Raw genomic sequence first — 14,341 nt, 5'->3', positions numbered from 1 at the left:
CTGTTTTTCATTTTTTATAAATTAGCTCAGTTACTAAATGTTTTGCTTTGTCATTATGGGGTATTGTGTGTAGATTGAGGGGGGGGGGACTATTTAATCCATTTTAGAATAAGGCTGTAGCGCAACAATATGTGGAAAAAGTCAAGGGGTCTGAATAATTTCAGAATGCACTGTAAATATAACCATAGAACATACCATGTGGAGAGCTCCACTGCAATTTGGTGAGTGTTGGCCCCTGGCACTCTGTGCACTTCTACTCCTTATGGGATTAAATAACACAAACAAACATTACAATAATTCACTGTGGTAATTCTTCTTCCGGTGTTTTCTGCAGTGCGTATTGCATACAGAGTCAACAAAAATGTTTTTATATATATTTAACAATTGTTTTTATAATAATCAAATAAAAATACATAAATAGTAAATAAGGTTATCCAAACAATAATTATAAATACAGTCTGGCACAAAAGAAGATTCATGTGGGAGACAGGTCTCATGTGAGAGAGTTATGACTGGGCACCATTGGATATACAGTGGTGCAAAAAAGTATTTAGTCAGCCACCAATTGTGCAAGTTCTCCCACTTAAAAAGATGAGAGGCCTGTAATTTTCATCATAGGTACACTTCAACTATGACAGACAAAATTAGGGGAAAAAATCCAGAAAATCACATTGTAGAATTTTTTTAATGAATTTATTTGAAAATTATGGTGGAAAATAAGTATTTGGTCATAAACTTTTGTTAATCTCAATACTTTGTTATATACCCTTTGTTGGCAATGACAGAGGTAAAATGTTTTCTGTACGTCTTCACAAGGTTTTCACACACTGTTGCTGGTATTTTGGCCCATTCCTCCATGCAGATCTCCTCTAGAGCAGTGACGTTTTGGGTCTGTTGCTGGGCAACACGGACTTTCAACTCCCTCCAAAGATTTTCTATGGGGTTGAGATCTGAGGACTGGCTAGGCCACTCCAGGACCTTGAAATGCTTCTTACGAAGCCACTCCTTCGTTGCCCGGGCGGTATGTTTGGGATCATTGTCATGCTGAAAGACCCAGCCACGTTTCATCTTCAATGCCCTTGCTGATGATAGGCTTTGTTACTTTGGTCCCAGCTCTCTGCAGGTCATTCACTAGGTCCCCCCGTGTGGTTCTGGGATTTTTGCTCACCGTTGTTGTGATCATTTTGACCCCACGGGGTGAGATCTTGCGTGGAGCCCCAGATCGAGGGAGATTATCAGTGGTCTTGTATGTCTTCCATTTCCTAATAATTGCTCCCACAGTTGAGTTTTTTCAAACCAAGCTGCTTACCTATTGCAGATTCAGTCTTCCCAGCCTGGTGCAGGTCTACAATTTTGTTTCTGGTGTTCTTTAACAGCTCTTTGGTCTTGGCGATAGTAGAGTTTGGAGTGTGGCTGTTTGAGGTTGTGGACAGGTGTCTTTTATACTGATAACAAGTTCAAACAGGTGCCATTAATACAGGTAACGAGTGGAGGACAGAGAAGCCTCTTACAGAAGAAGTTACAGGTCTGTGAGAGCCAGAAATCTTGCTTGTTTGTAGGTGACCAAATACTTATTTTCCACCATAATTTGCAAATAAATTAATTAAAAATCCTACAATGTGATTTTCTGGATTTTTTTTCTCATTTTTTCTGTCATAGTTGAAGTGTACCTATGATAAAAAAAAGTACAGGCCTCTCATCGTATTAAATGGGAGAACATGCACAATTGGTGGCTGACTAAATACTTTTTGCCCCACTATGGGTTTATCAGTTCACTGAGGTTGTCAGAGGAGAACACCAGTTATATTCATGCAGTTATTTAACAATGTTTGGATCAAAAGTATTTGACATTGGTTTCAATGATGGATCCTGAAAATCAATAGTCTATAGGACATTTTTACAGGACAATGGGAAGCTTACACAGAGACAATGCAGTTGTCTTTCCTACCATAACAGAAGAGTTAGAAATGAGATGATGGCAATCATTAACACACAATAGGCCTACTGTGCATGGAGACAACACATTCACTATACTGAAAGGCAATAAGTGACCAAAATGTAAAGGTCCAATCTCCATATAAAACCATTTCTGAGTAACAATGAAGTACCTTACTGTGATTGTTTTCAATTAAATTGTTTTCATCGTATTATTCCAACCTCATAGTGTGGAAATGTTTATAAAACACAGAACATCATGTTTTTGACTGCACTGGGCTCTGAAAGACTGTTTTGTTGTTGTTGTTAATAGCCTGACCTAGATTAGGGTTGTCAGTTCAGTATGGATGAGGCAATACCCAGATCGATACATCAGATAATTAGACTTGGAGGATAGTATCATTGTACAAGATCAGTGTTCCTCCAAAGATGGCTTGCCTTGTGCATGGCTGTTCACCCTGGCCTGTGACTAAAGAGACAGAGGAGCTGCTAACAAAGCCCTGCCTATTAGGTCGCATGAGATAATTACAAGAGAGCGTAATAACAATTGAAACAACAAAGGGCAAACTCTGCCTTCAATCATTACCTCACTGACTCTCCTCTCTCCATGTCATTCACTCTGGTCAAGGGCAGAGATGCCCTTCCGATGCCACTGTCACTCAGAGAAGGCCACAGAATTTGGCTAATAACTACATTTCATAACCCAAAGAATTTGAGAGATGAGTTATCATCTTGGTTGCAAGGATAATGGATTGCAGCTGGTACTGAAACAGCTTTGGGGAAGACTGAGGCTTCATAGTTGCTACCCATTGGTTAAAAACTGTGGTTGAATCAATGTTTTATTCAAAGTATTCAATGTGATGATGTTGAATCAATGTGGAAAACTGATTGGATGTTTTAAAGTCTTCAATCTAAGGGAATTTTGTCTCTTTCAACAATGACATGGTGACATTTCTTGTTGATTTCACATAGCATTCAACTCAACCAAATGTATATCAAAACTAGACATTGAACTGATGTCTGTGCCCAGTGGGTAGTGCTACTACAAGGACTGTGATTGGCTATGTTACTATGGCATATCAGCACACAAACTGTAAGTAAGATTTTCAAACAAAGAATTCAGGAAATGAAACAATGTTTTTTTCACTGTAACTGAAGATGAGTTCTTAGGTTCTTATCTTTGGTGGAAATCTCGATGACAGGACACCTACACCACCCGATGTCACAGGAAGGCCATAAAGATCATCAAGGACAACAACCACCCGAGCCACTGCCTGTTCACCCCGCTATCATCCAGAAGGCGAGGTCAGTACAGGTGCATCAAAGCTGGGACCGAGAAACTGAAAAACAGCTTCTATCTCAAGGCCATCAGACTGTTAAACAGCAACCACTAACATTGAGTGGCTGCTGCCAACACACTGACACTGACTCAACTCCAGCCACTTTAATAATGGGAATTTATGTAAAATATATCACTAGCCACTTTAAACAATGCTACTTAATATAATGTTTACATACACTACATTATTAATCTCATATGTATACGTATATACTGTACTCTATCATCTACTGCATCTTTATGTAATACATGTATCACTAGCCACTTTAAACTATGCCACTTTGTTTACATACTCATCTCATATTTATATACTGTACTCGATACCATCTAATGCATCTTGCCTATGCCGCTCTGTACCATCACTCATTCATATATCTTTATGTACATATTCTTTATCCCCTCATACACACAAGTGTAAGGTAGTAGTTTTGGAATTGTTAGATTACTCGTTGGTTATTACTGCATTGTCGGAACTAGAAGCACAAGCATTTCGCTACACTCGCATTAACATCTGCTAACCATGTGTATGTGACAAATACAATTTGATTTGATTTGAGATGACGAAGTCTGGTGGTCAAATACCACAATGTTTATTTTTTCTGCAACGTTTCTCATCATGTTCAATGATCAGTAAACAAGGTGCATTCGGAAAGTATTCACACCCCTTGACTTTTTCCATATTTTGTTGTGTTACAGCCTGAATTTTTTTTATTGATTGAATTGAGATTTTGTCACTGACCTAAACACAATACCCCATCATGTCAAAGTGGAATTATATGTTTTACAAATGTTTACAAATTAAATAAAAATGAAAAGCTGAAATGTCTTGAGTCAAGTTTTCAACTCCTTTGGTATGGCATGCCTAAGTAATTGAATTTCAAACCACAAAGACCAGGGAGGTTTTCCAATGCCTCGCAAAGAAGGGCACCTGTTGGTAGATAAAAAAGCAGACATTAAATATCCCTTTGAGCATAGTGTAGTTAATAATTACACGTTGGACGGTGTATCAATACATCCAGTCACTATAAAGATAGAGGCATCCTTCCTAACTCGGTTGCCGGGGAGGAAGGAAACCGCTCAGGGATAACACCATGCGGCAAATGGTGACTTTAAAACAGTAAGAGTTGAATGGTTGTGATAGGAGAAAACTGAGGATCAACAACATTGTAGTCACTCCACAATAGTAAAAGAAGGAAGTCTGTACAGAATACAAATATTTCAAACATGCATCCTGTTTGAAATATGGCACTAAAGTAAAACTACAAAACATTTGGCAAACAAATTAACTTCATATCGTGAATACAAAGCGTTATGTTTGGGGCAAACACAACATATCACTGAGTACCACTAAAAAAAATTCAAGCATTTTGGTGGCTGCATCATGTTATGGGTATGCTTGTCATTGGCAAGGACGAGTGAGTTGTTTGGGATAAAAAGAAACAGAAGAAAGCTAAGCACAGGCGAAATCCTAGAGGAAAACCTGGTTGTCTGCTTTCCAACAGACACTGGGGGACAAATTCACCTTTCAGCAGGACAATAACCTAAAACACAAGGCCAAATATACACTGGCGTTGCTTACCAAGATGACATTGAATGTTCCTGAGTGGCCTAGTTACAGGTTTTGTGGTGACTAGTTTATATAGTGTCAAAGGACACACAGGTGTCTGTAATCATGGCCAGGTGTGGCCTGATATCATTGGTTAATTGTCATATATTAAAATTGCATATAAAAAAACACAAATGGATAGCATACGACGATAGATGCAATTTGGCTACATAAGCCTACAAACATTTACAATGAATGGCAAAATCACAATAATCACAAGAATGGCTTCATATCAAAGTCTACGTTGAGACTGAAGGGACAAAATCTTAAATTTAAAGACCCTTGCTCCCTTCGGTCAAAAAATTGATCTGAGGGCATTCTTGTAGCAAAATTGTATCAATCGTTTGCTATCCATTTGTGTTTTTTATATGCAATTTTAATATGACAATTAACCAATGATCAGGCCACATCCGGCCATGATTACAGACACCTGTGTGTCCTTTGACACTATATAAACTAGTCACCCTGCAGCATTTGTCATTATATCCTGATGAAGACAGCTTGTCTGTTGAAACGTTGGATATTATGTTATTCAGTTATTGCATCTGAGGTCCTAGAGTGTGCGGCTCTCCTTTAATTTTTAAAGATATGTAGTAATCATATTCATTACATGTCATTATGTACATTGTGTTGAGAGGGTGAAATATCATATGCCCTTACTGATTTATGTCCTGGGCCGACCTCTGGCTGTTTCCCAGGTAATGTGGGTTCTACTAGTTCAACCATAGTAGTCATGCCTTGAGCTCATGCACCATACTAGGCCATTGTGCTCTGACATGTACAGGCATTGACATGTACAGGCATTGCATAAACCAGCTCCAGAGAGAGTTCTGCCAGGTTTCTGTCCCTGTAGGGCAGAGAGAGACCTGCTGTGGGGAGAGTGCCTGTGTTCAGGTGGTTGGTTCATCGACTCTGTTCAGTTCTATCTCCCCCGGGGGCCTGGGAGACTTCCAGAGAGCCACCTGTAGCTACATGACTGGCTAATGAGCATTGCCGCTGGGCTGCGTGCCCTCGCACACCACCCTTCCCCGGGCCCCGGCAGAGGTTCATATCAACATCTGCTGACGGACAGGCAGAAATGCCAAGCCTTGAACTGAGCAGCTTTGTTTGCCTTTTCCATGTGCCTCTGCCAGATGGAGAAATCAATGGTCGCTGACAACAACAAAAAAATGGTAAGATCACCTGTGTCTGAGAATTTAAAAACGAGGCAAACCACAATACTGTATATCCATATGAAAATACTTTTCTAACTAAATGATGTTTGAATTTAATTATATTTCAGTAGAATTAATGTGAAAATGTGTTATGACTTGGGCCTACACTAGCATGAAAGCAAGATTTATATGTGACATATTCATAGTAACATTTCTATATTTCCTTAGGCGATTCAGAGCTGAAGGTACACCACAAACAAATGTTTTATTTGCTCAAAGTCGCAAAGTCCTTTTGGAGACTAGAGGAAACAGACAATCAATAGATATCATCAAACTGTCTCTGTACCCCAGGTTGTCAATGTAGTTCATCTCTAATGGTGATGCCATTGTGGTGTGAAATGTTACTCAGAACCAGAGGTCTGTAAAAGCGTAGTGTATAATATCTTTTGTCTGAGCAGCAGTGCTTGATGAACTCTGGTAAGAGAGGAGGTGACTCACTGCTCCCCATTGTGCTGGTTGGGTAACACCAGTGGAGTTGTCATCATCCCAAAATGTACATATTATATTGGAAAACGTTTTTGAACTGTGACACATTTTATTATGATATATTGTTGCAATGAGAACTAAGTAGGGCAAGTTGCTAAGTGTATGTTTTCTACTTATACTGTAGGCTATATGGATTTCTATGTTATTTAGTTATTATTTTAGTGGTTTTCTTTTTTTCACAACGTTTTTTGTTGTTGCTCAATCCCACTGAATGAGTTATTTATTACACCGCTTACATTCAGTAATACAAACATGAACCAGTCAATGATGAAGTGATCTGTCAAAGGGAAGAAAGGCCCTTCTCTTAATTAAAGGGAAGAAAGGCCCTTCTCTTAAAGGGAAGAAAGGCTCTTCTCCTTTCCACTGACACTGAGTTAGCTGATAAATGCTTTGTTGAGGGAAAATGGACTTGATTGTGATGTTGTCTCACTTAGCTATCTTAAGATCAATGCACTAATTGTAAGTCAAATCAAATGTTATTTGTCACATGCACCGAATACAACACCTTACAGTGAAATGCTGAATACAGCAGTGAAATGCTGAATATAACAGTGGAATGCTGAATACAACACCTTACAGTGAAATGCTGAATACAACACCTTACAGTTAAATGCTGAATACAACACCTTACAGTGAAATGCTGAATACAACACCTTACAGTTAAATGCTGAATACAACACCTTACAGTTAAATGCTGAATACAACACCTTATAGTGAAATGCTGAATACAACACCTTACAGTTAAATGCTGAATACAGCAGTGAAATGCTGAATACAACACCTTACAGTTAAATGCTGAATACAGCAGTGAAATGCTGAATATAACAGTGGAATGCTGAATACAACACCTTACAGTTAAATGCTGAATACAACACCTTACAGTTAAATGCTGAATATAACAGTGGAATGCTGAAAACAACACCTTACAGTTAAATGCTGAATACAACACCTTACAGTTAAATGCTGAATATAACACCTTACAGTGAAATGCTGAATACAGCAGTGAAATGCTGAATATAACAGTGGAATGCTGAATACAACACCTTACAGTGAAATGCTGAATACAACACCTTACAGTTAAATGCTGAATACAACACCTTACAGTGAAATGCTGAATACAACACCTTACAGTTAAATGCTGAATACAACACCTTACAGTTAAATGCTGAATACAACACCTTATAGTGAAATGCTGAATACAACACCTTACAGTTAAATGCTGAATACAGCAGTGAAATGCTGAATATAACAGTGGAATGCTGAATACAACACCTTACAGTTAAATGCTGAATACAACACCTTACAGTTAAATGCTGAATATAACAGTGGAATGCTGAATACAACACCTTACAGTTAAATGCTGAATACAACACCTTACAGTTAAATGCTGAATATAACACCTTACAGTGAAATGCTGAATACAACACCTTACAGTGAAATGCTGAATACAACACCTTACAGTGAAATGCTGAATACAACACCTTACAGTGAAATGCTGAATACAACACCTTACAGTGAAATGCTGAATACAACACCTTACAGTGGAATGCTGAATACAACACCTTACAGTGAAATGCTGAATACAACACCTTACAGTTAAATGCTGAATACAACACCTTACAGTTAAATGCTGAATACAGCAGTGAAATGCTGAATATAACACCTTACAGTTAAATGCTGAATACAACACCTTACAGTGGAATGCTGAATACAACACCTTACAGTGGAATGCTGAATACAACACCTTACAGTGGAATGCTGAATACAACACCTTACAGTGGAATGCTGAATACAACACCTTACTGTGGAATGCTGAATACAGCAGTGAAATGCTGAATATAACAGTGGAATGCTGAATACAACACCTTACAGTTAAATGCTGAATACAACACCTTACAGTTAAATGCTGAATACAACACCTTACAGTGGAATGCTGAATACAACACCTTACAGTGGAATGCTGAATACAACACCTTACAGTTAAATGCTGAATACAACACCTTACTGTGGAATGCTGAATACAACACCTTACAGTGAAATGCTGAATACAACACCTTACAGTTAAATGCTGAATACAACACCTTACAGTTAAATGCTGAATACAACACCTTACAGTGGAATGCTGAATACAACAGTGAAATGCTGAATATAACAGTGGAATGCTGAATACAACACCTTACAGTTAAATGCTGAATACAACACCTTACTGTGGAATGCTGAATACAACACCTTACAGTGAAATGCTGAATACAACACCTTACAGTTAAATGCTGAATACAACACCTTACAGTTAAATGCTGAATACAACACCTTACAGTGAAATGCTGAATACAACAGTGAAATGCTGAATATAACAGTGGAATGCTGAATACAACACCTTACAGTGAAATGCTGAATACAGCAGTGAAATGCTGAATATAACAGTGGAATGCTGAATACAACACCTTACAGTTAAATGCTGAATACAACACCTTACAGTTAAATGCTGAATACAACACCTTACAGTTAAATGCTGAATACAACACCTTACAGTGGAATGCTGAATACAACACCTTACAGTTAAATGCTGAATACAACACCTTACTGTGGAATGCTGAATACAACACCTTACAGTGAAATGCTGAATACAACACCTTACAGTTAAATGCTGAATACAACACCTTACAGTTAAATGCTGAATACAACACCTTACAGTGGAATGCTGAATACAACACCTTACAGTGAAATGCTGAATACAACACCTTACAGTTAAATGCTGAATACAACTTACCTGAATACAACACCTTACAGTGGAATGCTGAATACAACACCTTACAGTTAAATGCTGAATACAACACCTTACAGTGGAATGCTGAATACAACACCTTACAGTTAAATGCTGAATACAACACCTTACAGTGAAATGCTGAATACAACACCTTACAGTGAAATGCTGAATATAACACCTTACAGTGGAATGCTGAATACAACACCTTACAGTTAAATGCTGAATACAACACCTTACAGTTAAATGCTGAATACAACAGTGAAATGCTGAATACAACACCTTACAGTTAAATGCTGAATACAACACCTTACAGTGGAATGCTGAATACAACACCTTACAGTGAAATGAATATAACACCTTACAGTGGAATGCTGAATACAACACCTTACAGTTAAATGCTGAATACAACACCTTACAGTTAAATGCTGAATACAACAGTGAAATGCTGAATATAACACCTTACAGTGGAATGCTGAATACAACACCTTACAGTGAAATGCTGAATACAACACCTTATAGTGAAATGCTGAATACAACACCTTACAGTTAAATGCTTACTTAAGAGCCCCTAACCAACAATGCAGTTGAAAAAATTACAGATAGGAATAAGAAATAAAAGTAACAAGTAATTAAAGAGCAGCAGTGGAATAACAATAGCGAGACTATATACAGGGGGGCTATCTGTACAGAATTCAATGTGTGGGGGCACCGGTTAGTTGAGGTAATATGTACAGATAGGTAGAGTTATTAAAGTGACTATGCATAGATGATAACAACAGAGAGTAGCAGTGGTGTAAAAGAGGGGGGGATGCAAATAGTCTGGGTAGCCATTAGATTAGGTGTTCAGGAGTCTTATGGTTTGGGAGTAGAAACTGTTTAGAAGTCTCTTGGACCTAGACTTGGCGCTCCGGTACCGCTTGAAGTGCGGTAGCAGAGAGAACAGTCTATGACTGGGGAGTCTGGAGTCTGACTATAAGGCACTCTAGATAAGGGTGTCTGCTAAATAACTCAAATGTGAAAATGTAAAAATGCATAATAGAAAATGTCTTATTACCTTTAATGCCCAGTTTCGTGTTTCACACACAGTTAATATTTGTATGATTTACAATAAGTGCAACACCCTGTATTTGAAGTAAATATTTTTAATCAAAGGACCTTTGCTCATAAAGTATAACAGAAATCACAGCCATACAATATATAATCGTTTCAGTTGAAACCTCAATGGATATATTAGGTTCTGAGAAAAACCAAGCGGTCCATTTGGCTTCATTGGTTCTGTAGATCCACTGTGATTGGCTGCCTGGTGTCAAAGCATGTGGGTGTATTGGATAGGTCCTCAGGCCCCACAATGAATAGGAGAGCCATACCGAGGCTATGAATTACCCAATGACAAACCAAGACTGAAGCGCTGAAGTGGGTCACTAAGAATAATTGGATTTAATACAGCCAATGTGAAAGTGTGGGAGATCGGTAATAGGGGTAAGGCAATGGGGAATGTGTGAATTATTTCGAGAGGTGTGACAGTTTCTAAATGAAAGGTGACAGAAGTCAACAGTAATCACTAGGGTCTCGCCTTTCATGACACCAATGATGTGATGGCTTTCTCCATTAACAGTAAACCATCGGAAATGCAGATCAATTGTGCCTCTTTATTTTCACCCACCATTATCTCGACCAAACCCCTATTCTCTCACCCAAACCCTTATCTCACCCAAACCCCTATTCTCTCACCAAACCCCCATTCTCTCACCCAAACCCCTATTCTCTTCACCCAAACCCCTATTCTCTTCACCCAAACCCCTATTCTCTCACCCAAACCCCCATTTTCTCACTCCCACTCCATAATCCGTATTTTTCCTCCTTATGCACCATTTTCTCTCCTTCTGCCTCTCTCTCTCTTTTTTCCTCTCTCTGTGTCTTTCTTTCTCTCTGTCTATCTCTCTCTCTGCATATCTTTCTTTCTCTCTGTCTATCTCTCTCTCTGCATATCTTTCTTTCTCTCTGTCTATCTCTCTCTCTGCATCTCTTTCTTTCTCTCTGTCTGTCTATCTCTCTCTCTGCATCTCTTTCTTTCTCTCTGTCTATCTCTCTCTGCATCTCTTTCTTTCTCTCTGTCTATCTCTATCTCTGCGTCTCTTTCTCTCTCTCTGCATCCCTGTCTTTCTTTTTTCTTTCATGAGGAATGCAAAAGTTATTCAGTACACATGGCTAAAAGTTAATGAAGGTGGTGTCAGTGCAGCAATGTTAGACAGGTTGTTTGTATCTTATCACTACTGTAGTAGGGTTGGAAGGTGTGACATTACTCCTGTGGGTTATTCTGATCACCATAATGTGACTGTTGATATTCACTTGAACTGAGGTTTATTTCTACATGAAAGAGTGAAGGGTGCCTTGATTAGGTCTCGCTTTGCTACCCTCAAGGAAATTAATACTCCTTGCATTTTTTTAAACCACCAGGACAGTCAACATCACAACGCACACAGATGGTCTGCCTTCGTCTCCCTGATGGGAAGCTGACCACGGATGACGGTGAGACACATCAACATGCCGTGGATTTCTACTCTGCCCTCTATAAGGCGGAGGATTGCGATCCTCTGTGTGCTGAACAGTTGTTACATGGACTTCCTCAATAGGGCCCTGAGCAAAGAGTTGCTTTGGACTCTGACATTACACTACAGGAGCTGTCCACTGCAGTTATGCAGCTCTCATCAGGCCCCTGGCATCGATGGTTTACCATCTGAGCTCTAAAAGCACTTTTGGGGGAGGGGTTATGAAGTGGTGTGTGAATCTTTTCATGAGGGTTCTCTTCATGTACAGTGGGGCAAAAAAGCATTTAGTCAGCCACCAATTGTGCAAGTTCTCCCACTTCAAAAGATGAGAGAGTAATTTTCATCATAGGTACACTTCAACTATGACAGACAAAATGAGAAGAAAAAAAATCCAGAAAATCACATTGTAGGATTTTTTTATGAATTTATTTGTATTTGCAAGATTTCTGGCTCTCACAGACCTGTAACTTCTTCTGTAAGAGGCTCCTCTGTCCTCCACTCGTTACCTGTATTAATGGCACCTGTTTGAACTTGTTATCAGTATAAAAGACACCTGTCCACAACCTTAAACAGTCACACTCCAAACTCCACTATGGCCAAGACCAAAGAGCTGTCAAAGGACACCAGAAACAAAATTGTAGACCTACACCAGGCTGGGAAGACTGAATCTGCAATAGGTAGGCAGCTTGGTTTGAAGAAATCAACTGTGGGAGCAATTATCAGGAAATGGAAGACATACAAGACCACTGATAATCTCCCTCGATCTGGGGCTCCACGCAAGATCTCACACCGTGGGGTCAAAATGATCACAAGAACGGTGAGCTAAAATCCCAGAACCACACGGGGGGACCTAGTGAATGACCTGCAGAGAGCTGGGACCAAAGTAACAAAGCCTACCATCAGTAACACACTACGCCGCCAGGGACTCAAATCCTGCAGTGCCAGACGTGTCCCCCTGCTTAAGCCAGTACATGTCCAGGCCCATCTGAAGTTTGTGAGAGAGCATGTGGATGATCCAGAAGAAGATTGGGAGAATGTCATATGGTCAGATGAAACCAAAATATAACTTTTTGGTAAAAACTCAACTCGTCTGTTTGGAGGACAAAGAATGCTGAGTTGCATCCAAAGAACACCATACCTACCGTGAAGCATGGGGGTGGAAACATCATGCTTTGGGGCTGTTTTTCTGCAAAGGGACCAGGACGACTGATCCGTGTAAAGGAAAAAATGAATGGGGCCATGTATCGTGAGATTTTGAGTGAAAACCTCCTTCCTTCAGCAAGGGCATTGAAGATGAAACATGGCTGGGTCTTTCAGCATGACAATAATCCCAAACACACCACCCGGGCAATGAAGGAGTGGCTTCGTAAGAAGCATTTCAAGGTCCTGGAGTGGCCTAGCCAGTCTCCAGATCTCAAACCCATAGAAAATATTTGGAGGGAGTTGAAAGTCCGTGTTGCCCAGCAACAGCCCCAAAACATCACTGCTCTAGAGGAGATCTGCATGGAGGAATGGGTCAAAATATCAGCAACAGTATGTGAAAACCTTGTGAAGACTTACAGAAACTGTTTGACCTCTGTCATTGCCAACAAAGGGCATATAACAAAGTATTGAGATAAGTATTTTGTCAATAACAAAAGTTTATTTTCCACCATAATTTGCAAATAAATTCATTAAAAATCCTACAATGTGATTTTATGGATTTTTTCCTCATTTTGTCTGTCATAGTTGAAGTGTACCTATGATGAAAATTACAGGCCTCTCTCATTTTTTTAAGTGGGAGAACTTGCACAATTGGTGGCTGACTAAATACTTTTTTGCCCCACTGTATCTTGTCAACGTACTGTGCTTTCATTGTTGCCAAAAAAGGGAGATTTGGCTCTTCTAAAAAATGGTGACCTATTGCATTGCTGTGCGCAGAATATGACATGTTATCTAAATGTCTCTCAAACAGGTTGAAAGAGTATCTGGGGTTGTTGATCCACAAGGACCAGTGTGACTGTGTACCTGACCACTCTATTGTTGATAACCTGTTTCTAATAAGAGATGTTTTAGACATTTGTAAACTGTCTGATGTGAATGTAGGTTTACTTTCTTTGGATCAGGAGAAGGCTTTTAATCGTGTGGACCGACATTATTTGTTCAAAACAATGAAAGCCTTGGGGTTTGAGGATGTTTTTTTGTCTTGAATGAGTTTACTGTGTGCTGGGGCCTCATGTATGGTGAAGGTGGGGAGTGGTTTGAGCTGCCCCATCCCCGTCCAAAGGGGTATCAGGCAGGGATCCCCAATTTCAGGACAGTTATATTGTCTGGCAATTGAACCAATGCTTTGGTTTTTTTAAGAGCGAGTCTTACTGGTTTCTCTGTACCAGGTTTAATGAAGGGTCCCACAATAGCACTGTCTGCGTATGCAGATGACGTGATAGTTTTTATTATAGGGGGTGA

The 14,341-nt window shown here is 39.4% G+C and overlaps 1 protein-coding gene across 1 annotated transcript in view; it reads left to right on the top strand.

Moving 5' to 3' along the window:
- The first annotated feature begins 5,729 nt into the window (after nucleotides 1-5,729).
- LOC135558504 (CMP-N-acetylneuraminate-beta-1,4-galactoside alpha-2,3-sialyltransferase-like) overlaps nucleotides 5,730-14,341 on the top strand; it is a 110,546-nt gene continuing 101,934 nt past the window's right edge. Inside the window, exons 1-2 of the mRNA XM_064992350.1 lie at nucleotides 5,730-6,052; nucleotides 11,805-11,876. The gene's annotated coding sequence lies outside the window, so the exon portion shown is untranslated. The remainder of the gene's footprint in view (nucleotides 6,053-11,804; nucleotides 11,877-14,341) is intronic.

This window comes from Oncorhynchus masou, chromosome 17 (genome assembly GCF_036934945.1).
Source record: "Oncorhynchus masou masou isolate Uvic2021 chromosome 17, UVic_Omas_1.1, whole genome shotgun sequence".
Classification (NCBI taxonomy): domain Eukaryota; kingdom Metazoa; phylum Chordata; class Actinopteri; order Salmoniformes; family Salmonidae; genus Oncorhynchus; species Oncorhynchus masou.
The sequence above is the reverse complement of the archived record's forward strand: the minus strand, read 5'-3'. Positions and strand labels throughout refer to the sequence as shown.